This window comes from Talpa occidentalis, unplaced genomic scaffold (assembly GCF_014898055.3).
Source record: "Talpa occidentalis isolate TD23 unplaced genomic scaffold, MPIMG_talOcc4v2.1 talOcc4.3, whole genome shotgun sequence".
Classification (NCBI taxonomy): Eukaryota; Metazoa; Chordata; class Mammalia; order Eulipotyphla; family Talpidae; genus Talpa; species Talpa occidentalis.
In genome coordinates, this window is record NW_023603184.1 from 18868758 (window position 1) to 18895953 (window position 27196).

The 27196-nt window shown below is 39.5% G+C and overlaps 1 long non-coding RNA gene across 1 annotated transcript; it reads left to right on the plus strand.

Annotated features, from left to right (window-relative positions):
* The first annotated feature begins 2096 nt into the window (after positions 1 to 2096).
* On the plus strand, positions 2097 to 6440 carry LOC129146585 (uncharacterized). Its single transcript, XR_008553469.1, has 3 exons — positions 2097 to 2175; positions 3013 to 3104; positions 6191 to 6440. It is a non-coding gene; the product is annotated as an uncharacterized LOC129146585 (long non-coding RNA).
* Positions 6441 to 27196: the final 20756 nt, after the last annotated feature.

The following is a 27196-nucleotide window of genomic DNA, read 5'->3' on the forward strand; positions in this document are numbered from 1 at the left end:
AGACTGGGGAGCAGGACAGGCAGATTGACTGAAATACGCTGCTGAGGGAAGCAGCAAGCAAGGCAGTAGAAGTCTGCTACACCACATGGGTCATCTCCCTGACCAGGGATCAAACTCGTGCTGCAGTGCCAATGGATTGCTTCATAGTGCTGATGCTTAACCCCTTGCGCCACCAGGGAGGACCCCCTCTTGGGTTTTCTATTCCTTGTGACCAAAGTCGGCCAATTATTTAGACTCAGAAAAGGAAGGGTTATGGTTCTTGACATGTCTGAAAAACCATCGTGAATTAAGCATTCTCATTAGTCACATGAACCCTGGTATGTGTTTTCTCTCACCCCTGGATCTGTATAACATCCTCTCTTTAGCCATCATTTCCTCTACTTGCTCATACTGAGTGCTGCTTTTTTTAGCAAATGGGTGGTCACAACCCTTCTCTATTTCATGACTTCTTTTCAACTTCAGCACCCACCATTAAAATGCATATTCTCTCATAATTTCTTGAGAAAGTATATAGGGTAGGTCCAGTTCATATTTTAATGCCATATGATATGGTGTCTCTGACCAGCTTTCTGATTAGTTTCTCTGTTTACAATTTCCATCCTGGTCCAGTCAGCTGGAGTTGTGTGGGGAGCAGGTGATATTAAACTGCCTACCAAGATCCACCCACTGAATCCAACCCTTCTTCCAAAAAGCCCCTGCCTACACTAGTGCTATCCTTAGCCCGGATCCTGATGAGGAGAGGAGGAAGAAGACATTTCTTTTTAGAATGGGCTAAGTCAGTGGGACAGACTGACTTAATTAAGCTCAGATAAGTAGTTGCCTTCTTGAAACATAAAAAAAGGAATACATAAATTTCTTTAATGGTTCATCTATGTTACTTCACAGTAAAGGCATTTTAAAGCGTCAACCACAGCTTCCTTGTAGCATCATTGGAAATGAGATACAGCAGCTTCTCACCACTTCCTATAGTACCCATTCTGGAAATAATATACTCACTAGGTAGGCTCTCTAGGCAAAGAAATCCCATTTCTTTACACTTCCATTATAGGACTAAAGAAAAAACAGATCATTCATCACATTGTAAAGTTTATCCCAACAAATGAATGAGTAGAGCAGTTTTTGTTCAATAATAATAAATGCATAATGCAAATACCAAAGGCAGTATTTTAAGGTTGGCATTTTTATTCATGACTATTTACTGAATACAACTTAAGTGTGAAAACTGTTTTGTTTTTGCATTAATTACAAAATACATGCCTCATTTACTGTTAGAAGCCAAAAATTCATGAGCACATTATGTAAATATTCCTAGATAAAACTAATGCGTCTTTAAGTGCATATAAACTTTATGATCGTTCAATGTATGTGTATCTTTCTAGATAATGCTATTATTCCAAATATGTACATAAGAAGGTTTGCATGCATATGTATGTGTGCATATGCTCAGGGAGGGAAAGAAAGTAATATATATTTAAAGACATGTATTAATATGTTGTAAAGACATATTAGCAGCACAATTTATTGTTAACATATATTTTAATATGCCTTTAAAGCTAACCCTATGACAGTCCAGCAAAAATGTAAAACTGGCCTAGCAGTGGGGGTCATGGCAAATTTAAATATGGAGATTTTCTCAATTAGTGGTAGAGAGAGAGAGAGAGAGAGAAAATCTAGGCTATGGTCAATGAAGTTCATGTTTACTAAGAACTTACCAAATTCTAGGAATGGTACTAAAGGTTTTTCATTTCATTTAAGGATGAAAAAAAGAAACTTATCTATATCCAAATGTGGTCAGCTCTTCCTTTATGTTTCTCTCTTACTTGTTCCCTGTTCCACATAAGAGCTGTCATTGCCAGGTTGACCTTATCACCCCACAGCTGACTTTGGCAATTCCTTTGCTCCCCAATCTCCCCTCCAGTGCTTCCCTGCCACTCCTTTCCTACAATGAATATTCTATGAACTCCCCCCTCCCATTAGTCTATGAGTGTTGGTGGGCCCACAGTCTCCCTCCCTATAATTCTCCCCAGTTTCATCATAAGAGATAGCATTGTTTAGAAGGCCAGAGGGAATTCACTAGGAGAACACTGAGTCAGAAAAGTCTGAATTCCACCCTGACAATGCTGGGTATTCTCGGATAGACTGGGGTGAGCCATTGTCATCTGGGGAATTAGACAGGTATGTAGATGATTTCCAAGACTCATCTTCATTAGTTGAATTCTACCCTCTCCAAAATCTGGCTAGTCTCCACTCATAGTGGTGATTAAGCTGGGGGAGTTATCAGTGATTCCTCAAGATATCACTAGAAGACTATACCTTCCAGATGCACCTTGCCTCCTATAGGCAAGGAGTCATGAGGGAATTTCTAATTCCCTCTATTTGGAAACAAGATAACTCAACATATATTACACGACCAAAAAATAAGGGAGAGAGAATATTTTCTTCTTTTTTCCTTTTAGCTCAGGAAGTTATTAAGATCCCCACCCCAGCTCCACTTCCCACACAAAACAAGGATATATTCTCAAATAGAACAAACTTGAACTCACCTTCAGGTTCTTAGCTGGTCTTAACTCCAATCAGCTTGGGGGAAGGGAATCTGCTCAATTTTATGATTATTTACATCAATTGCCCAATCAGTTAATATTATTGTGTTCTCCCAGTTTCATGTTTGCAGACATTTTATAAGCAAATGTCAATGTTATATCAACCTGTCACAACAGTCCAATTCTAACACAGGATACTTAGATCACTTTTTTAAATGCAGAAGTATACAAATCTGCCATCCATCTCATCATCTATTCCACCAATTCCTTAACTGCAGATATGGATTTAACTTCCAAAGACGGGGGGTGATGGGGGGGTGGAGGTGAGAGGAGGAAGAAACCACTTATAAAGCTCATAGCATCTGCTCCTAATTATAAAATATTAAGGAAGAGACTAGCCTAGGCGTTCAGAACAACTGCAAAAACCAATCACTGAGCATAAAATTCTGTCTTCTTTCTTCGCCAAATTAAGCCAGTTGTTCCAGGTTCTCCTTCTTAAGTCAATCATACATTGTACAAGGACCCACCAATTGTTATATTCACAGAAAAATTGAAGATATTTCTGTAAGTTTCTTTAACCTATAGAATCTATTTACTCATGTAGCATATGCAAAATGAGGGGGTTAATTACTTTAAACATTTTAAGTGGGTGGCTCTGTAGAATAATGCTTCAATGTTAATTCTGTGGCATTTCTGTAACTGCTTTTAATTTAATAACATTTATCTAATTATAAAAATAATTTATACATAGTATAGAAAATCTGAAAAATAATATTGGGCCTAATAAAGGATATTAATATCATCATATTGCCCATACTATCACCTTATATAAATGACAATATTTTGGAATATATATTCCTTCAGTCTTTTTTCTATTTATATAAATACTTTTCACATGGATTTTTTTCACAGAAGTATATTTCATCTTATATATTATTGTATAATATCCTTCTTTCTCTTAATGAATTACGTGCATGTTAAAAGTGTTAAATAGTTATCTTAAATTACTTATAGTTGATGCAAAATAGTCCATTAAATTATTGCACCCTAGTTTTTATTTTAATTCTCCTATTGTTGTACATGTAGATTGCTTCCAACTTTCACTATTTAAAAACATTATTGCAACTACTCATGGCTAGTAATTTTTTGCATACACCATGACCATTTTTTCCTGCTCTTTTCCTCAGGATAAATATGCTGGGTCAGAGTTTGAACAATTTTAATACTCTAAAAGTTATTCAGAGAAGATTCATTAAGCCAAGAATTTCGTTATAAGAGCTAGAAATGTTGTGCCAACTCTATTTTTTAAATCTTAGATTCTTTTAGAGTAAATTAAAGGAAATTACTTCTGGGGAGTCTAATTTAAATGCTCTGGAGTGGAGCCCAAACCAGGCACATACATTTTTAAAGTCCTGTAGCTGATTTTACAGTACAACTAGGGATGAGGACCACTGGGGCTCATTAGTGAGCTTCCTGGTCTACCCAGGCATTCTACTTCCAGGGAAGAAATAACTGAATTACAATCCCATTTAAAAAAAAAAATTTAAGTGTAATGACTGGAATGGAAACTTTTGAATGATGCAACTGCAAGTCTTCATAAATGAGTTTCATAGAATATCTTTTGTCCATATGCATCTGTTTATAAACACACATTAAATATCTAAGTTGCTGCAATGACTGATTACAGGAATATCAATTGTATTCCCTGTCCCATTACCTCCCTACTTTGAAGTCTGACAATAAATCTACAACAAACAAATGAAGCAGACACTATTCACCTCTATTTTGTTGCCTTTTAAAATATAATCATTAAAAAAACAAATGGCTAAATACAGAAGCACTGGGAGCATGGTAGCCAACATCATAAATTCTTAGAGGCAGGCATATGAGAGCCTGCTACTTCCTCTTTTTAAGCTGGAGTGATCTCTCAGAACATTATAATCCCCTCACCGTCCTGGAGAAATTTGATCAGCAGCTTATTCAGGCTCTTCGGTTTCCAGGCCTTTTACAGCACTAACTGCCACCCAGTGTCCCTTCCTCCCACAGTCCAGTCTGCTATGGACATTGATGCCACTTAACAAATATTGTCCCTACTTCCTGTCTCCTGTCCTTCCATCCACAGTGCGTCATTTGCATCTTTAGTATTGTCTCATTATTTATCCCATTTGAGCTCAGGTCTCTGCACTCAACTCTATCTCTACAGTTCCCATTGAGGAGCCTAGACCTTCCAGTTTACGCCACATAAAGATCAATTTATAAAAGACAGAAACTATTTGTGTCTCAAAATGTTGGCTTGCATTGTGTTTGGCCATTTCCTGCAGAATAAAGCCATACTCCTAATTAATAATAAAAGTGAAACCTAACATTTATTAAGTATTTCATTTAATAAGCTTGGCGCTGTATTTAAATACATATGTATTCTCCGCAATTCTCACATATCACCCATCTTAGGAATAAACTGAGGCTTAGAGAAGTCAAGACACTTATTTAAGGTTACACAAAGGTCGGTAAGTGAAGGAACTCAGAGACCCTCCCATCTAACCGCATGCTTATTTACCAGGCTCCTAAACTTCGTCTCACATTGAAGGCCGCCCATTCTCTCCCTTCAACTTATCTTCTCTCTGTTCTCTCAATATACTCCCTGGGACCATGCTAAGGGAACTGTCTCTTAGAGTGAAACACAAAAACTTTCAGAGTTTTATCAAAGAATTCTAGAAGGTTAGGCTTCCCTGGTGGCCTAAGGGTTAAGTCTCAGCACTATCAACGCCACAGACTGTGTTCAATCCCTGGCCAGGGAGCTAACAACCCACATATTGCACAGCAGACCTCTCCTATCTTGCCTGCTGCTCCCCTCAGCAGTGTATTTCTGTAGATCCACCTGTTCAGTAGATCCACTTTATCTCTGGCGAATCCTCTCACCCCCTGCACCTCTGGCCTATACCCCAGTTCTTGTATAAATAAATAAATAAATAAATAAACAAATAAATAAATATTATTAAAAAAAAATTCTAAAAGGTTAATATCCAGGTAGAGGAAGAATCAAATATCTATTTGTAGGTTCCTACCTACCCCAATCTTTTTCTGTCAGGTCTTCTTGTTTTGCTTTCAAAAGATATTCTGTTTCACTGTACCTCCTCTTTCTGTTAATACCACATCTACACATCCATCAAAACCATACTCACACCCTCTACACACTGAATTTGCTGCCCATTTACTGCCAGTAAATGTAATTTTGCCTTTCCCATAAATTCCTGGTTCATCTGACTATGAAAATCTATTTAGAATGGACCAAACATGAGATTATCAATATTTGCTGCATGAGTGCTATATTTGTGATGGAGAACAGCTTTATGTGATGGGAAAGATTTGGAAACTAGCAAAATGTGGTAGTGGAGAGGGGGTAAGAAGATAAAGCAGAATGTTGGCCAAGTTACTTCACTTCTGAGTCATCTTTCAAAAGAAGAGGTTAGGTTGAATAAACACAGTTCTCTTTTCTTGTATATCTTTATGTACATTTTATTGTCTGCAACACTGTAGGGAGGCAATTAGCAGTGTTGAACTGACTTACCTAATTTTAAGTCTTGCAAAAAAGATATGTCTAAACCCTAAACATGCATAATTAATTTTTACTTAACTGTGTGATTTTCCAGAAATGCAAAGCTTAACTGAAATTCCGATTTAGCTTGGCTTGGTGTTTAAGATGAGCATCATCTTCAAACCAAACTTCAAGAATCCAAGTCCAGATGAATGAAAGTGTATGAAGAAGCTCTTCCTTTCCTCTTGTTTACTCCTGCACTGAATCCCTCTGACTCTTGCCACCACATCAACCCTAAAATTATTTTTGCAAAATTGTCTAGTTTTGTGATTTAAGGAATGCTTGCCTCATAAATTGACCTAATACTGTTGTCTCTTCTTCTGATTTCTAGAAAGAATTGGATATAATTGTGTTAATTCTTTAAATATTTGGTAAAGTAGAATTTACCAGTGCAACCATCATCTGTGCCTTTAGATTGCTTTTTTGGGAAAATTTAACAACAAATTCTGTTTTTTTAAGTGCTATAGAATTATTTGGGTTATCTATCTTGGATGAGTTTTGGTAGTTGTTTTCAAGAAATTGTTCTACTGTATCTAATTTTTCAAGTGTGTATAGAGTTGTTCTTAGTATTATTCCTTTAATATCTTTTTTTTATTATTTTTATTTATGCATACAAGAATTGGGTTGTAGTCCAGAGCTGGGGGTGGGGCGGTTTGAGAGAATTCACCAGAGACAGAGTGGGGAGCAGAACAGGCAAATCTACTGAAATACACTCCTGAGGGTAGTGGCAGGCAAGACAGGAGAGGTCTGCTGCACCATGTAGGTTGGCTCCCTGGCCAGGGATCGAACTCATACTTTAGTGGTGGTGGTAGCTTGATAGCACTGTCTTTAACCTCTGCACTACCAGGGAGGTCCTCAATGCAGAATTAATCCCATAGTGATAACAGGCAAGCACATCAGGGGCCCAAGAATAGACAAGGCATTCTCTGCTCCCAGATGGAGGGCTATTCTGAAAGGGTCTAGATTTTTTCAACTATAAGGCACTCTGATAGCCCCATGCACCACACATGCCCCTACCTTTGTGTCTCTTCCACAAGGATCTATATGGTAGGAATGCCCATGGTATGTTGTTTCCAATATACTCTATTGCACCCTATGTGATTTACTCAATGAATGTTGAATATTAATAAATATTTCTGTTGTACCTGAGGATCAAAAGAATTACTTTAAGTCCAATATTTTAATGAATTTATAGTTCCTGTAGGGGGCAATACAATACATAAAATTCAAATCTAAATATAATGTTATCAGTCTAGCAATCAGTAATTCAAAATACACCAATGACCAAATTGCTGGGCACTTTCTGGACATCTAATCTGTGCCACCACCCTGTAAGGTATAACAATAGGAGGGATAGTTTCATAGAAAGAATAGAGGCTTGGAAGTCAGAACCAAGTCACTTATTAACTATATGACTTAAGACAGTTATTTAAACTCCCTAACCTTCGGGGGGTGGGGGGGTTATTGAAAAATGAAAAACAAGTTGTGAAGATTGAAAGTGATAATATTTGAAAAGATTATAGTTGGATAAGAAAAGTAGGGATTTTGATGTCTAAAATGGTCACTTCAAACCCAACATCACCACATAGTAGTTATGAGGCCTTCCACAAATTACTTACCCTCCCTGAGTTTTGATATTTTATATATCAAATAAGAATTGAAAGAAAGAGAGAGAGAGATTATCTCCCCCTTCACTATAAAACCTCCCTTTCAAGCATTTTCCCTCAATTAGTAGAAACTGCATGTTCAGATCCAGCTACTTGCGAGAATTTTTGACATAATCAATCCTAGGTCAAATGTCTCCTTTTCCATCATCAAGGTCTGAGCCACCTGTCCTAATGCCACAACCTACTAACTGGCTTTCTTGCTTCCACCCACATCCCCCCACTCACTGCAGCAGACCCTTCAAGCCTAGTCGAATCGTTTTCTCTAACGGCTTTCATCTCAGAGTCAAAGTTGTTCTTCACAGGGCCTTTAAAGATCCCTCTGAAACTCAGCCACCATTGCCGCCCATGCAACCCCACAGAGCCACCTCTGTGATCTTTAATCTTTAATTCTGTAGGCTTGCCCACACCTGCTCTGCTCCAATTCCACGGGCTTTCAGGCCATTCTGGAAACATCCGGATTCTCCCCCACCTCAGGGACCTTAGACTTTCTACTCTACCTGGTCCTCTTTAAGTCTTTGCTCAAGTTGCATCTTCTTAGCAAGGCCTTCCCTGTCTGCTCAGGACTCTCTCTTTCTTTCCTCTAACTCATTTTTTTTCTCTATAATACTTATAACCATCTCACTGTGTTATATTGTACTTATTTACTTTTTGGCTGTTTTGTTTATTCCTCCAGCGCGCGCGCGCGCGCGCGCGCACACACACACGGACTGAGCAGGTTTTTTTGACTGTTCTGCTCAATTTTTTTTTAAAAGATTTATTTATTTATTTATACAAGCACTGGGTGCAGTCAGAAGCGTGGGAGGTGAGAGAATTCACCAAAGCCAGAGCGGGGAACAGAATAGGTAGACTGACGAAGTACACTGCTGAGGGGAGCAGCGGGCGCTGCAGGAGAGGTCTACATGCCATGTGGGACCCTTGCCCGGAGGCCGGGGATCGAACCAGTGCTGCAGAGGATGTGGGCAGCTTCGCAACCCAGCACTCAACTGCTGCGCCACCAGGGGAGGCCCTGTTCTGCTCAATGTTGCATCCCTAAAACCAAGAGTATTATCTAGAACATAGTATTCCCTCTTAACCTCTCTCTCCCTTTTGTCTCTGCCCTCCCCTTCTTTTCCTCTCTTGTTTCCTTTCTTTCCCATCTCTCAACAACCCCTTCTATCAAATATACATACATGCTTATCATGGCAAAATTTCTGTGTTCCTGGAACCCTAAGAGAAAGTAGTATGCAAAGCAAGTCTTTGTTTCCTCAGTTTGTTAGAAACAATCTCATTTCACTGGGAAAGAATATAGAATTAAATGTATATTTGACATGTATGTAGTACATGTAGTAGAACCTACTATATGTTACATAGTTATTTTAAGATAAATAAGAAATAATCTGTGTCCTCAACTCACTGTCTGATCTGAGAAAGAAACAAGTATAAGTACGAGAAACAAAAGAAAGCTACAATCTTTTTTCCCCCACTTACAGAGAAGGAAATTGTGAGAGGTTTAAAATAGGCCTGATAGGGACAAGACAACTCAGTGATAACAATCAAAGGGAAGACTCATGGCACAATGTGAGTTTGGTCCAAAAGTTTCCCCATTTGATCAACCTAAGGGGGTGGTCAAGATGATTCAAGTGTTTCTTTGACAATGAGTCATCCATCATTTTTTGATCACTTTTCCCTGTGTTTGCAGTTATGAAATGATTCTCACGCTACCATTCCTAATATTAGAAGATTCTGTTCTAACCAGTACACATTGTTAGGCAAGGGAGTAGGTGTTGTATAGTATAGGTTTATTTGTTCTCCAGTGGGCCTGGGTTACAGTGAACTTAGCATTTACTGAAGAAACATATTCAAGAACCTCCCCTAATTTGCTGGATGGTACTAAACAAAAGGTACCTGGGGGCACATTCAGGGGAACTCAAAGAGCTATGTGGAGCAATGGGGAAGGTGAATAGTAATAGCTAAAGTGTTCCTGTATTATGAAAACAAAATTGCCCTTCCGAGTAAACATTTAGCAAACTGGCAGACTCATAACTCTAGTGAGCGGAGGGCTGAACATGCCAACAGCAACCACGAGAAGCCTTGAGGACATACCTCCCATTTCCAAAACTCATTTCATTCGTAGAAACTTTGGGAGTGTTAGTTCCCTGCCCTAGAAGTCTAATTCTGCACAGGATTGATATGGACACAAAGGGGACAGCTGAAGGGGAAAAAAACACATTCATTCAATGAGCTCTTGGGACAATGTTTGGAATAGCTGGATGGTCCTTGGTGATTTCACATATATCATCTCATCTAATCCTCACAGCATTCCTGAAAGGTAAGTACTATCACTATCTTCATTTGAGGAAATAGACACTCAGGGAGATGAAGTAGTTTTTCCATGAGACAGAAACAAACTTTTATTTTTTATTTTTTTTATTTTTTTTTTTTAAATAGAGGCATGTTTTATTTATTTATTTTATTTGTTTGTTTGTTTTGTTTATACATGCACTGGGTACAGTCAGAAGCGCAGGAGGGTGAGAGAATTCACCAGAGCCAGAGCGGGGAGCAGAGCAGGCAGAAGGACCGCAGTACACTGCTGAGGGGAGCAGCAGGCGGCAGGAGAGGTCTGCACGCCATGTGGGATCCTCCTTCGGTGGCTGGGGAGCAGCCGGGGATCGAACTGGTGCCGCAGAGGCTGCGGGCAGCTTCGCAACCCAGCGCTCAACCACTGCGCCACCGGGGAGGCCCCCAGAAACAAACTTTTAATCCTGGTCTTTTCTCTCCCATTTCATTCCCAATCCTACATTCCTCTTTTCCCTTCTTGCTGTGATGATATTCTGGGAAACAGTTTGTGAAGTCCTGTTCTAAAGCAGTGTTTCTCAGCCTTGGTTGCACATTGAAATCATGTTGGAATATTCACAGATCTTGACGTCTGGATGCCAGACCAGAGAGTCTGAGATACAATGTTCTGGGGTACAATGCTGACAATGGGATTTATTTATATATATGTTTATTTTTATTTATTTATTTATTTATTTATTTTATAAATAAATAAAAATAAACATATATGTGTGTGTGTATTTATTTTATTGAGGTAAAGTTGTTTTACATTGTGTTTGTTTGTATTTTAGAATTATAAGATGCCCCCCTTCAGGGATTGTTACCACACCTACCACCTAAGCACCCATAGTCCACCACCATATTCCACTGCGCCCCCTCCTGACCTTGCTCTTGCCTCTCCTGCTCCTGGTCAATGGGATATTTAAGGTCCCAGGTGAATTAAAGTTTAGTCAGAATTGAGAACAACTATGGGAAAATTATTTTACTTTATTTTTATTTATTTATTTATACAAGCACTGGGTATAGTCAGAAGCACGGGAGGGCGAGAGAATTCACCAGAGCCAGAGCGGGGAGCAGAGCAGGCAGACTGATGAAACACACTGCTGAGGGGAGCAGCGGGCACCAGAAGAGGTCTGCACGCCATGTTGGACCCTCACCCGGTGGCCGGGGATGGAACCGGCGCTACAGAGGCTGCGGGCAGCTTCACAAACCAGCGCTCAACCGCTGCGCCACCAGGGAGGCCCTGGGAAAATTATTTTAAATTAGATTCCCTGAGCTCTAAAACCTGGGCCTGTTGAATTACAGTGTCACAGATAAGTTGGGTAGTTGTGTTATTTTGTAATATTTCCAGGCTGTTCTAGACTTGGGGAACATTAGTCTTCTATATGACCTCTAGAGTTGCTCAAGTTGACTAATCCAGCCACTAGTCCCACTTCTATCCTTGCCCATGTTCTCATAGGAAACTGAAGTATCTTCATAGCATCTGTTTCATCATCTTAAAATGAGGCTATTGATATTTGTTCCATCCGTGTCTGGAATGTTCAAAGGAAAAGTGATGAATATCAGTGTTGTAAAAAATTTAACGCATTCTACACCTGTAAGTCATTACTATGGCTTCTCACTGGTAATCTTGGTTCTTATATCTTAAACTAACTGCTTTTTAAAGGCGCCACCCCCCTAAAAGGACTCCAGTCTTCGCTTTCTACTGCATCTTTTACCCCTCATCACAACTCGCAAGGAGGCGGCTTGTTGACTGAGAAGAAGGGTCATGCAGATTTTCCCATCAGAAGTTTGACCCGGTGAGGGGAAATGGAAAGTGATGAGACTGTGGATCCCCAACCACAAGCATTTGTTGTCAAAGATACAAATTCAACCAAAGGACTGAAACATTAGCCAATATGCTTTCCCAGCACTCAAATTCAATTCAGAAATGAGACTGGCCATTTCCAATAACATCGTCCCATCGGGAGCATCTTCATCCGGGCTATGCCAGGGCTTTCTGTGTCTAACTCTATAATGGGACTATTAGAAGTGACTTAATGTGGGGAGGAGGTACCTTAAGAAAGAAAACGCATTTTGCAGATGCTTCCTCTGTTCAAACCCAATTCCGAACATCGAAGAAGTCACCACACTTCAAAGTTTCAGGAGGATGGCATTGGGGACTGATGGCCTTCAAGGGGTTTTAACCCTTTCGACCCTAGGGAAAACTTTGTAAATCACTACTATCCAGATTCATTAGTGTTTTCAAGCAGCCTTGTGTGCTTTGTAGACTTCTGGGGAGATTGCAATGGGCAGGCGGTGCTGAGCCTGTAAGGAAAGAGAAATGTTGAATAAGAGGTGCAGTGTCTGCATCCCCAGGTCATTATTTTCCCCTAGGGGATCTTCTGTGGTTTTAATGCCAACCCCCCATCATTTTGTCTCCAAAGGAATGTCCATCTTCACTTCAAGTTCTGAGCCAAGTGTCTCCAGGGCTAGGAGTGATTTGGCCATCGCTTTTCAAAAGGTTTGACTAAATTCTGAGGGAGAAACAAAGAAAATGACCAAGAGAACACAAAAGGGTTATAAATACAAAGTTTGACCATAGTCTCAGTCACCCATAGCACCCACTAACAACCTGTTTCCACCAAATATCCTCATGATAGCAACTACCCACTAGCCCACCATTGCCAAGAAGATGTTTCCTAGAATATAATGGGTACTTCAGGGTACACACACCACGTGACACTAGTTTAGACAAACATAGGTGGGAGTGACAGTTTTTTTCTGAATTATCTCTCAGAAAGTAAGAATTGTCTTATACTCCAGTTCTTATATAGTCCTTTTTATTACTGGGCTCTCTTGTAATTGCTTTATTTTAAACAATGCTGTGCTATTTAGGACAAATTCATCGAACCAGTGCTGGTTTGGGGTGTCTAATTAGCGGAGAGTATCTGACAAAATGAATAGAAGAGAAGTAAATTTAACAAAAACTAGTAGCTATTCCTGGGATTATAACCTTATCATTTTAATTGTTCTAAGAAAACACCCTTTAAATATCATTTACTATAATACCATAGCAATCACAATAAACAGGGTGAATATATATTTTTAAATCTTGGTGTTTTACAAATGAATACTTGAAAGTGGGGATAAAATGTACTGTGGCAGATCAAACACATTTTAAAAGTTCTTTACCTCAAACTAGTTAAAAGGTAAGTACACTAAAAACTGTTAGGTGATTCTAATAAGAAGGTGATCCTAATGATAAAAGAAGCATAAAATGTTAGTAGAAAAAACCTCATGAAATTTGAGTTCAAAAAAAAGCAATGTTGGGCCTCCCTGGTGGTGCAGCGGGTTGAGCGCAACACTGTAAAGCTGTCCGCAGCTTCCACAGCACCTGTTAGATTCCTGGCCAGCCAGGGAGATTCCCACATGGTGAGGCAGACCTCTCCTGTCTCGCCCACTGCTCCCCTCAGCAGTGTTTAAAAAGAAAAAAAAAATCAATGTTTCTAAATATGTATTTTCCATAGTATATGATTAGAAATATCTCTTCTAATCTAAATTTATAAATTAAAATTGCAACTGAACATTTGACTATTTCATTTATTTTTATAGTTTTAAATATATATGCTTCTCCATATCTTTTTTTAAAAAGTTTACTTGGAAAATGAGGGAATCACTTAATACCAGTCATTAATAGGGAAATTATTGATTCTTACAGTATTTTTTCAAGCTTTATCAAGCTTATCAGGTTATAATCTTATCAGGCATAGCCATTAGCTTTTGTTAAATTTACTTTCCTTGTATTCAATGATTTTGTCGGGTAGCCTCTGCTATTTCGACATCCCAAACTAGCATTGATTCAATTGCCATGTCTGTCCTTAAATATATTCATATGCATTGTGACTCCCTAAATAGGAAAGAACTATAATGTGGTGTACTTCCCATTCTTATTTGTCCATGAAAACTTAATCCTCATTAGATAAGAATTATGTGGAAACCATATTGAGAAGCATTGTTCTTGCCCAAAGGACCCAATGAACCTTAAAAATATCGTCAACAACTTCCCTCCCTTGGATCTCCAAGCAGAATGCTTCCTGGTATAGGTCTCATCTTACTGCCCACCACAATCAAGCTGTCTCCTAGGGAGCTGGAACAGCTTTCATGCCAGAGAAACTTTTAACCTTGTTCTGTGGGTCTTGCCACTTGCTGGGATTCCCACCTGATCGAGCAATTGACATACAGATGCGCTTGTTGTTCAGGTGTGATCTTAATGCCTAAAAGAGAGAATGCTCTGATCATTTTCAAGATCAATATTATAATTCTTTAACCACACAACGTATAGATCATCCATCCAAATATCATCCACCAAGCAATGGGAATATGTGCTTCTCATGTGCGAGATGAAGTGTGAATATGCAATGATGGATTGTAATATGAATCATGACTATAATAGAGTGTCCCGTGGGATGTGATACTGATGATAATGATTAATCAAGACTAGCAGGATTGGGGCCTCCCTGGTGGTGCAGGGGTTAAGTCTCAGCACTATGAAGCAATCTGCAGCCTCTGCAGCACGAGTTCAATCCCCGGCCAGGGAGCTGACCCACATGGTGCAGCAGACCTCTCCTGTCTTGCCCGCTGTTCCCCTCAGCTGTGTATTTCTGTAGATCTATCTGTTCTGCTGCCTACTCTGTCTCTGGTGAATCCTCTCACCCCCCGCATCCCTGCTCTTGTATACATGAATAAACAAATCTTTAAAAAATAAAAAAGACTACAAGGATATCCAGGAATATATGTGGACTGCATACTACATGATGGACTCTGTATTGCGTTCTCAGTATTCAGTTCTCACCACAAAGATCCCTACAAGACTGATACTCTTATCTCCACTTTACAACTAATAAAACTGGGGGTCAAAGTTAAGGTAATTTGTCCACAGTCACATAACTTGGTAAGTGGCCAAGTCCAATTATTTAGTCCTCTATGACTCTGCTTCTCCCAACTTTCATTCTCCAGTTTATTCCAAGCGGCTTGAAGGCAAAGGCAGTGCAACTCCACCTTGCACTCTAAGACACTGGCTTTGTAGAGTACCTCCAGCTGTGGCAGGCTAAAGAAAATAAAATAGATTAGTAAAAGATCTATATAATATTAAAAACTTCAAAAGTCCAACAATTGACTAGATATGCATTTTGCAGCCATTTTTTTCAATTTTCATACTTTTTAATATATTTATTTATGCATACAAGAACTGGGGTATAAGCCAGAGGTACAGGGGTAGGAGGGTGAGAGGATTCACCAGAGAGAGTGGGGAGCAGAACAGGCAGATCCACTGAAATACACTGCTTAGGGGAGCAGCAGGTGAGACAGGAGAGGTCTGCTGTTCCATGTGGGTAGCTCCCTGGCTGGGGATTGAACTCATGCTGCAGTGGCTGGCAATAGCTTGATAGGGCTGTGTCTTTAAACCCTGCGCCACCAGGGAGGCCCCTTCACATTATTTTTAAAGGTACTCTTTCTGTTATATGTAATAATTCTATGAAGAAAATCCTGGGAGTTTTTCCCCAAAAGAGTCATAATTGATAAAGTGGAGAAAAAAAGACCTAGGTTTGTATCTGGACCTCCACATAACCTTGGGTAAGGTACATGTTACCTCTTGTCTAAAGGATGGGAAAATATTAGATCTTCCTTGTACAATTGTTATGAGATAGAAATCAGATAATGACATGTATCAAGTCAGGCATATAGAACTGGTCCCACAGATGATAGTTTTTCTCTCCCTGAAATAGCAACCATTGAAAAGGGGTCATCTACAACTCTGCCTTTTACCTTCATGATGCCAATATTATTTGCAAGTTTCCACTAGGGGGTGATCACATTACGCTCAAAGTGATATTGCATTTTTAAATGGCTAAGATTTGGCTGAAAAAGGTAACAATAATTATAAGGGGTTTTAAACCCTGCCTCAGGGCCTCCTCTTGTGGCGCAGGCGGTTGAGCACAGCACTGTGAAGCTGTCCGCAGCCTCTGCAGCGCCGGTTCAATCCTGGCGGGTAGGTGAGGGTCCCACATGGTATGGCAGTCCTCTCCTGTCTCGCCTGCTGCTCCCCTCAGCAGTGTATTTCAGTCAGTGTGCCTGTTCTGTTCCCCACTCTGTCTCTGTTGGATCCACTCACCCTCCTGCAAATCTAGCCTGTACCCCGGTTCTTGTGTAAATAAATAAATAAAAATCTTTCTAAAAAATAAATAAATAAATCCTGCCTCAGCACTTACCTTGGGCAAAGATGATACAAATTTTCCACCTGTGAAGATGCAGACACATGCATCAATGAAGCTAGAGTGCCAGTAATGAAAAGTACAGACCTGTACAGGGTGGTCTCTATATTTACTAGGCACATTTTCATCAGTGCATGTGCTAGTGTTTTACCAGCCACCAGGAAATCATTGTACCCAGAGAAAACTTCAATTAAAATGAAACAATACAATTTGAGGTATCTGATGTATCATCACTAGAACTGGCAAATCTTCAAAACATTATATGTGCATGAACACTAGTATATAGTTTCATTTTTATATATGGTTAAAATTATTAATAAATTGTATAATCAGCATTTAGTAGATTTCTATCTAATTTTCAAAATATAACTTTCTACTTTGCAGACTTTTTAGAATCAAAGATAGTTGAGTCTGTCAAAGTGAGGGGAGGTGACTAATTTTGGAAGGATTAAAATTTTCGAAAATGTGAATTGTAGAACAGAATATGTAGTGAATTGAGAATTTCATGGGCAGCATGGAAGGGATTGAGTCCTGATGATGCAACTTAATAGTTTGTTTACTTGTCAATAAAGTGAGAATAGTTTTACATAATTTGTGGCATTAATGTGAGCATTAAATAAAATGACCTATGTAAAGAGTCTAGCATAAGATCCCAGTGTGGAGTACACTTGATAAATATTAGTACATTTTGCTTTTTGCTGTGTGCAGACAGTCTTCACCTAGCAGATTCTGACTCCACAGAAGTGCTGTAAATATACTTCAGGTACAGAGAAAGCAGCTCTTAGCAGGGAGTTTAATCTCTCAGGAATCTAGAGTGAACACTAACCAAAAATAAAATAAATTAAAAGTTAATGTGAAAATTATAAACATAGACCTATTCAGTTATTTTTTTATAAAGCTTGTAGAAAATATTTCATGTGTTTAAATGAAAAAAGGAGGTGATAAGTTGTCACAACTCAGACATTAGTTCTGTGATTTTGGAGAGTTTGTGTTCCTCTTCACGCCTGGCTTATCCACCTTCCACACAGGGCTGCAATTGTGAAAACAAAGACTATACTAAAAGACTGAAAGCTCTTCCCCTAAAAACTCATTAATATAACATAAAAGCAGCTATTTGCAAAGCAATGCTTAGAATTCCTGTTGCTATATAATGAGACTGAATCACATTCTGTTGTCCTCCACTTACTGAAAATCAAGGGGAAATCAAATTTTGAGTGGTGGCCATTTGGATGGAAATGCTTGATCACCAAATATAATGTTGCATTTTATTTCCTAGTGCTGGCAGCCAAATCAACCTATGCCCAAATGAAAACACTATAAATAACATACATAATAATTGAATGGCCTATCCAACAAGAAATTTTTCTTATCTTGATTCATTTCTGGTCATCTTCTTGGGGCTTTGAAATAGTCCTCAACCTCCCACGACCAAGAGGACTGCCCGTTTGAAACATAAGGCAGACTAGTCCATGTCACAGCTAAGCAGTGATGATAACAAGAGTTGACATATATAGACATAAAGCACTTTCATATCACTCTGACTCTCAATAATTCTGGCATGTGGAAAGGCAAATGTTGCTCATTCATCCCATTTTACTGAGGTTCAGTGAGGCTATATAGCAACTTGTGAAGCCCAAAAGTAGGAATGCAGGTGGGCTGGGAAAGGAAAATGCTGACTCCTTCTCAAAGGCAGAGAGCTGATGGGCAACATGGACATTAGAATGCCATCAGCACTCTCTGTATAATAAATGCCAGTTTTTAGCACAGCAGGGAGTGTCTAATATATGGCAGCGGTGACACTTTAACTGCATGCCAATCCTTCATGATTTCCTGGGCCCAAACCTGGAATGTTTTTCAGGGTTTTTTTTTTTTTAAGATTTATTTTTATTTATTTATTCATAGAGGAACTGGAGTGTAAGCCAGAGTGCTGGAGATGAGAGGATTTGCCAAAGACAGAGTGAGGAGTAGAACAGGTGGATCAACTGAAATACACTGCTGAGGGGAGCAGCGGGCAAGACAGGGAGAGGTCTGAGGTCTGCGGCACCATGTAGGTCAGCTCCCTGGCCTGGGGATCAAAATCTTGCCATGGTGGCTGGCGACAGGTTATAGTGCTGAGACTTTAACCACTGCACCACCAGGAGGGCCCTTGTTTTGCAGTTTGTTATAATACATTCTGGCACCTTTAAAACTTAAAGTTCATCTCAGAAGAACAAAGGCGAATATGCCACCAAGTTGGCTTATTTTTGGTGATCATAAAATCAGGTTACCTGAAACTTCATAAAAAAATCTTAAATGGGCTATTTTTTACCCCACCCAGTGTGCTGGCTAAACGACTTATGAATTGTGTCAGGTGGCATGAAAGGAGGGAAAAAACAGGGAGGACAACCCAAAGTCAAAATCAACAACCTTTGTAAATCTGAGCCATGGACTCTTTGCCTAAAGGGAATGAGGGAGGAACCAAGTTTCCACCCTTTTAATACAGAAATGAGGGCAATTGTTGAGAGAAAAAGGAAAATCTTGTCCTCTCCTCTGCTCCCTAGACAAAACATGACTAAATCACAATACAATGGATGCCATTTAAAATCCCACATCTAATTAGAAAGCAAAAATGGCATGCTTTTAAATATATATGTGTGTATATACACATTTATATGTGTATGTATGAGTGTGTGCGTGTGCATATATATATATATATATATATTCACACACATGTTTCAGATACCATACAACAATGCAGGGTGTCTCCAACCTTGTGTCTAATGTCATTATAAAGCATAATTAACAGCAAGTGTGTAATCATCCCTGTTGGCTCTGTTCAGATGCCAAGGATGGTGATCCAGTGCATCGTCAGGTATGGGTATAGATCCCTAATTTAAAGGCACTGATACTTCTAGGTAATGAGAGATGGATTTCAAATGGCTGCAGAGACTTGAAGGAAAAGAACAAGACTGCAAACCAGTCAGACATCTGGTTTGCTTTCTTGGTGCCAAATGTCATCCCTCTGGTCTGCAAACCTCTCTTGGACAGACAGAATCCTTTAAACCCAGCACATGGGGCAAGGCAGAGACCCAGCCCAGCTTTTAACTCTGCCAGCCTGAGATTAGGCCTGAGGACATTTGTCCCAGCCAAACAAGGAGCAGTGCCAGAAAGCTTGAATTCAGCCTGCTGTCCTGCATTTGCTGGGACTTGCACTGTCAGTATGGGCAAAGAGAGTTTTGATCCTGGATGGCACATTCCTGTAGGTTTGGATTTGTATGAGGGTGAACAGAAGAACTATCTCCTTAATGAAGGATTTGGATGATGGATTATGGTTTTGTGGTGATCAAACCATTTCAGTCATTCCCACACAGTGCGATCACATCACCATCAAGGGAAACAGGCCAGCCCGAGGCCAAATTAAAAAAGTAGGCCAAATCTGTCCTTGGCGTGTTCAAAACTGGGTGTCTCTACCCGCCTCTCTTCTTTCATCATGCTCTACTTTCCCAGCCTTTTCCCTACCCTCCACCCCAGCAAGACCCAAACCCTCCTTACTGCCTCTGGCTATACAAGCATGCCTCTCAGTGAACTGGTTCATGCCATTATAGTGATAATTAGCAACTCTATTATGTTTGTTAAGGACAGTGAACTGGAATGCTTGGAGGTGAAGGGCCATGAATACAATGCCTGGGACTAGGATTATGGAGGGAGAAAGGTCACTGGTCAGGACAAGGTCTAAGGAAGGGGCTGAGTGACCCATTCCTTAGTTCTATGTGATCGAGGTGGGAAGAAGTCATTAGAAACTGAAATCTCTAAGAATTATTCCAGATATAATGTTCGGACAAATGAGGGTAAACTTGGAGGTTCAATCTTCACAGAATGTGGAAGGGTGACCCAAAGTCAGCAGATGACTACAGCAAGACATAACGTCATGATGTCATAGCTTCACATTAAAGTTCTTTAAGGGAGAAGAGAAATTGGTTTGAGAAGGAGCAATGAAAACCAAAAAACATCGCCCCACATTTAGACCCAGAATTCTACCACACATTCATACTCCAAATATAAGTCATTGGTCCCATAAGAGTCATTTCCCAAGAAAAGATAGAATGCTTATAGGTTTCTTGCCTTCATTCAAAAGAGTGTGGAATAGAAAACAGATACAACTCAAGAAAGCAGAACTGGGCCTCCATGGTGGCACAGGGGTTAAAGTCTGAGTGCTATCAAGCTATTGCCAGCCACTGCAGCACGAGTTTGATCCCCAGTCCGGGAGCTACCCACATGGTGCAGCAGACCTCTCCTGTCTCGTCCGCTGCTCCCCTCAGCAGTATATTTCAGTCAATCTGCCTGTTCTGCTCCCCCCTCTGTCTCTGGTGAATCCCCTCACACTTGCACCTCTGGCCTACACCCCAGTTCTTCTTTGCATAAATAAATAAAAAATAAATCTGTTTTTTTTCCTTTCAGAAAACTTGTAGTTTTTATTTTCAAACTTTTTTTTATTTTCATATTCCTCAAAAAATTGACCCCAATCCCTCTTTTCCCCCACTTCCCTATAGTGTGCATCTGGGTCATAGTTGTTTGTTGATTTTGATTTTTTCTTTCTTATAGTTATTCTAAAAATAAATCTTTTTTAAAAAAAGAAAGTAGAACTCTGAGACATCAGGGTTTCGTGAGAACAATACGTAGGGAATACTCAGAGAAAAGGTTGAAGATACAAGGACTTTTGCTGGTGATGTAGCACAGAGACAAGTGGGAAATAGAGTACAGGTTCAATTTAGGGAGTGTACAGGGAGGATGTAGAGGTAGGTTATCAGGAATAGCCTGGTAATATGGAATAGACAAGTGACAAGTTTGTTCTTGATGGTATCTTAGGTTGAATGTGGTGGAAAGGCTGTGAGTGTTCAGGAGAAGGGAAGATGAGGGTTATAACAGAAACTTGCTAGGGCTTCATGGACCCTGTCAAAGATCCCTTTGAAGTTTGGTGCTATCTCCCTACTCCCTAAGCCCTAGGATGACTGCCCCAGCAGAGCTGGCAAGCCCTTACTTCCATACTTCCAGCATAGACTTCCATAAAGAAGTTTACTAAACTCTCAAGGCAAACATACAATGAAATAAAAAGTAGAAAGGACAAATTCTGAAGCTCCACATTCCAAATATAGGATTTTCATGCCAGGGGAGTCTTACCCTGTTCCAAAAAAAGGTTAGTATGATTAGAGGCTTTGTGCTTGAACTCAATGGAAATGCCTATTAATTGTGAGAGCAGATGCAGTGCTATCATCAGCGTGGGAAAGGCATTTTGGAAAAGGGTCTTAAAACCATTCCTGGTCATTATCCCTTATGTGTATCTCTGTTTCTGTATAGATTCTTCGTATCGACACCAATAATGAAAATACAAAAAACTCAACCCAAGAATAGATTAGAATAATAAACTCAAAAAATAAATTAACAATACCTAAATTGAATAAATAATTTTAAAAATTAATAGGATAAAAGGGATCAATTGTATAATGCAGGATGGAATGGAACTTTTAGTAGTGAGCATGCAATAAATACAGATGTTGATTTATAACATCTGAAACCCATATAAGGTTATAAGGCAATATCACTTCAAAAAATTTAATAAAATTAAGAAAAAATAATTAAATTATTGATTAAATACTGATTTTAAAAAATAAATTTTACTTGATACTCTGAATGAGGGATGTTCAGTTCAGGCTAATTGAGAACTAGCAAGATGAGTCAGTGACTAAGGTCTGTAGAAATGCTCTTAATGATTTTTACAATTGTTTCCTTAATACTGGGATCATAATAAGCAGGTCGATGTTAAATTAATAACATGGAAGCATTCTAAAAAAACATATTGAATATCATGATTTTAGCCCATTCACTCGGCTTGAAGACATCCTCTGTTTTATTTTTTTCTTCCTGATACAGTATCATCTATCGGAAGGAAATATTTAAGCTAGGAAATGTAGTTGAAAGATCAAGTTAATAAAAAGGAAAGTTGTAGGGGTTTTTTAAGATTCGTTTATTTATTTATACATACAAGAACTGGGGTGTAGGCCAGAGGTGCAGGGAGGTGAGAGGATTCACCAGAGCCAGAGTGGGGAACAGAACAGGCAGATTGACCAAGTACACTGCTGAGGGGAGCAGCAGGTGAGTCAGGAGAGGTCTGCTGCACAATGTGGTTTGCTCCCCGGCCAGCCAGGGATCGAACTCATGCTGCAAAGGCTGCGGATTGCTTCATAGGTTGCATCTTAACCCCTTGTGCCACCAGGGAGGCTCCCCCCATGAGGATATTTTCTACCTGCTCTAAGAATCAAAGCTTCTCCCTCTAATTGTATTTCTAAAATACAGTTCTAGGGCCTCTCCTGGTGGTGCAGCAGTTGAGCGCTGGGCTGTGAAGCTGCCCGCAGCCTCTGCAGCACTAATTCGATCTCTGGCAGGCCAGGGAGTTACCCACATGGCGCGACAGACCTCTCCTGCCACGCCCGCTGATCCCCTCAGCAGTGTATTTCGTCAGTCTGCCTGTTCTGCTCCCCGCTCTGTCTCTGTCTCTCACCCTCCCGTGCTTCTGACTGTACCCAGTGCTTGTATAAATAAATAAATAAATCTTTTGAAAAAATAAAAATATAAGGTCAATTTAATTCAATTTAACCAATTTGACCTGTTGGTATTTATTAAAAAAATAAAAATAAAATACAGTTCTAATCCTAGTGCTTCAATTTATAAAATCCTTCAGTGGTTTACCTTGGCACAAAGAATAAATCCAAGCATTGAGGACCTACATCTACAATCTGCCTCAACCTAAATATTAGCCCCCTTTCTTTCATATGCCAATTATACACCCCACACCTCACTGAAAACCTCCTCACTTCCTAAACAAGACATACATTTTATTCGACTCACATAGTTCTCTCTCTGGTGTTCTCATTCCCCACTTATCTACTTGTAAAAATTCTAATCATCCCTATCAAATTTTCCTTCTTGCTAAAGCCTCAGCCTCAGCACTACTGACATTTCACATGAAATAATTCTTTGTTGAGTGGGGGTTGATCTGTGCATTGTAAGATGTTTAGCAGTATCTCTGGCCTTTACCCACCAGATACCAATAGCAATCTTCTCCCACGCCCCTATCTGCAGTTATGACAATTAAAAATGTCTCCAAACATTCAAATGTTCTCTAGGCTTCAAAATCACTCCTGGTTGAGAACCATTGCTCTTAAAGTGTTCTCTTTACTCTCAATGAGAAATTATTTCATCCTACTCTTTACTCCACATTACTTTGTGTCTCTATTAAAATCCCTGCAACTAAAGCAATAACAAGAACAGCAACAATAACAACTTCTAGCATCATCTCTATCTTGTTTCATGGTTCTTACATGTTTTTCCCCTTCCACTGGGTCTGTGAAGTTTTTATTTTTTAAGATTTATTTATTTATGCATACAAGAACTGGGGTACAGGCCAGAGGTGTGGGAGGTGAGAGGATTCACCAGAGACAGGGTGGGGAGCAGAACAGGCAGACTGAATGAAATACACTGCTGAGGGGAGCAGCGGGTGAGATACGAGAGGTCTACTGCACCATGTGGGTCTCCTCTCTGGCTGGGGATTGAATTCGTGCCACAGTGGCTGCTGATAGCTTCATAGGTTGTGTCTTAACTCCTTGCGCCACCAGGAAGGCCCCCCTGTGAGCTTCTTGAATACAGAATATCTTCCTGGTATATCCAGACCCAGTATAGAGCCTTACCACACAGGGGGTAATCTACGCATATTTGCTGAATTGACACGATATAATAAGCACTGTCTTGGTCTGTTTATCTGCCTTCTGACTAAAGGTTTGATGACCACATCAATTGAAAGATTGAGAATATAATTACTCTAATGATGCTTTGCAAGTTTCTGTCCAAGTTCTTATAACTTACGTCTCCTAAGTTGGCAAGTTATAAAAAGCATGAAGAACAATAGATCCTGGAGATTTTTTTTTAAATCCTGACATTTTGAAATTGTTTGTTGTTAAATAAATAATTCTCAGACTCAGTTTAGGCTAACATAGTAACATGGTCCATTTCAGTAAACATTTTAGTTCAAAACATTTGCAGGCTGAATGATGCTTTTAAAGGTTTAAAATAGAAATATAAAGTAATGGTTTGAACTACAAAGCACATCACTTCAGAAGATGCTTATAAACTGTTGCCTTCTGGATTGCTTAATTTGTATAAATTTCACTTGCCTGAATTGCTTGTAAATTCCTTGGGTAGGGCAGGACATTTCTCCTCTTTCCCTGACTACTTGCTAAATTAATACTTTGGAGTTAAGTGGTTGAAACTTTCCAATAAGGGAAATTAATCCAGTGACCTAGAATCCTCCAGGAACTGAGTTTAGAGATAAGTTTTAGAAGCTGTGGTTTGGTAAGGCAAAGGATGACTCTAGGGTACATTTCCCTCTTTGTCCCTAGGGACACAGTTGATGCCTGTTGCTGGGACTTTTGTCATTCATAATAAAAGAGATGGTTTCCCTGTACCTCTGGAGCAACCTGATGCCACATAATTCAATTCTGAGTAGTGGAATAAACATCAAAATAACATATGGGACTTCTAGAAAGGATCTCACTTTTAAAAAAGTGAAGGGGGATTTTTACTCTTCTGCAATCATTCTCTTTTTCTGGCCTTTAACTCACATGTAGTAACTGGAAGTCCTGCAGCCATTTTAAATTATGGGTAATCTTGATGATGGAAGTATGTCCTAGTGTGGTGGTGGAAAAAGACAGAAGCTGGGATTCCTGATGACACTGCAGGACTGTCATACTTGTCCCAATTACCTCTCTCTGCATTTCTTTTACTTACTTTAAGCACACTACTACTTTGGACTTTTGTGTTTCTCTGCAACACACATTACATTAACTGACACATAATAATTTGTAGTTGGATATTTTTGAATGCTTACTATGTGCTAAGTCTGTAGTTCTGAATGAAGAGAGCACATTACAAAAAACTTTCAGAGTTTTCAGAAAATGCAAGAGTTGTATCACACTTGAGACTCTGTATCAAAATTTACATGCTGGGCCTCCCTGGTGGCGCAGCGGTTGAGCGCTGGGTTGCGAAGCTGCCCGCAGCCTCTGCAGCGCCGGTTCGATCCCCGGCTGCTCCCCGGCCACCAGAGGAGGGTCCCACATGGCGCGCAGACCTCTCCTGCCGCCCGCTGCTCCCCTCAGCAGTGTACTTCGGTCCTTCTGCCTGCTCTGCTCCCCGCTCTGGCTCTGGTGAATTCTCTCACCCTCCCGCGCTTCTGACTGTACCCAGTGCTTGTATAAATTAAATAAATAAATAAATAAATAAATAAATAAAAATCTTTAAAAAAAAAAAAAAATTTACATGCTGGACCTCTGCCATAAAAAATACAAACACACTATTATATATGTCAACAAATTAGATTAGTAGATAGCATGAATATATATAAATATATATGTAATATATGTAGTGTGTGTATACACTTACATCTATCCATGTCTGTTTCATCGCTTTATAGTTTTTCATAGTTTTCCTTTTTCACTTTTCATTTCATTTCATTTCATTTTCATTTCAAGGTTAGTAATATCCCCGTTTTCATTCTTTATTTTTATTTTAGGAATTTGAATCTTCTCTCATTTTTTTTCCTGGTCAAGTCTAGCTAAAGATTTGTCAATTTTGTGCAGCTTTTCAAGAAACCAAATTTTAGTTTCATTGTTTTTCTCATTGTTTTTTTCTGTTCTAGCTATTCTATATTGCTTTTATTTGATTTGATTTCTACTCTTTTTCACCCCCTTTCTTTGGGTTTAGTTGGCTCTTCTTTTTTGAGTATCTTAAGATAAAATTTCAGGTTATTTGTTACAAATATTTAAATTTCTAATGTCTTTTTTGATGTGTACATTTATAGCTATACATTTTCCTCTGAAGACTGCTTTAGATGCATCATGAATGCATTTTTAAAGCCCTGCAGAGGATTTTGATATGCACATTTGGTGAGAATAGACTGTACTTCTTTGCCACTGTCAAGTTTGTTTTTTATTATTGTTGTTTTTCCATTTCTCAGCATGATTGCTGACCTTTTTAGTAGTCAAAGGTTTTCTTATAAAGCAAAATGCCTTGGTTTGAGTTTGTCAGGTTTGCAGAGTCTTGTTTGCGCCATAAAGCTTTCTTTCACAGATTAATGTAAAAAGCAAGGACATATTTGCTCTACTTGGTCTTCTTTGTGAAATGACAACTTCCTAGGTTATATGGAAGTTTCCTTTTCTGCCTATATTTTGGAAGCCTTGACACATGTTTATATCCTTTAAGTAGAGGTCAGTTAGTAGTGGAAGCTTCCTATGCAATCATAAGCCCTTTCCCTTGGCCCATGTCCTTTGTTATTTGCCTGGCTTTCTCCATTATTTGGCAGCATTTTCACCCACTCCACGTGACAAGTGACATCATTGCTATAATGAGAATTCCAAGCGGCACCACTGGAATAAAGCCCATCTGTGTGCCTGCTCCCACACTTGACAAAACAAATTCCAAATTCATTCAGCATGCCGCTGCCATTTAGTCACTGTGACATATCCCAAATTTTGGACTCTGTGCAAAAACCAATCTGTGCCCACAAAATTAATCATGGAACACATTTTATGACGTTTGACAACAACTTAAAAGGTTCTCATCTCTGGCAGGTGGCTCTGCCAATCTGCAAGTATGTGCATGACAAATTTTGAACAGTATATTGTGTGGCTGAAAATACATCATGCAGGATGCACACCCTGGAGAGAACTAGAGTGAGTCCAACCAATCCTGAAGTCTGTCTCAGGGACACAGAAGCCAGACCACTGTCTCGTGAAGGAAGGATGA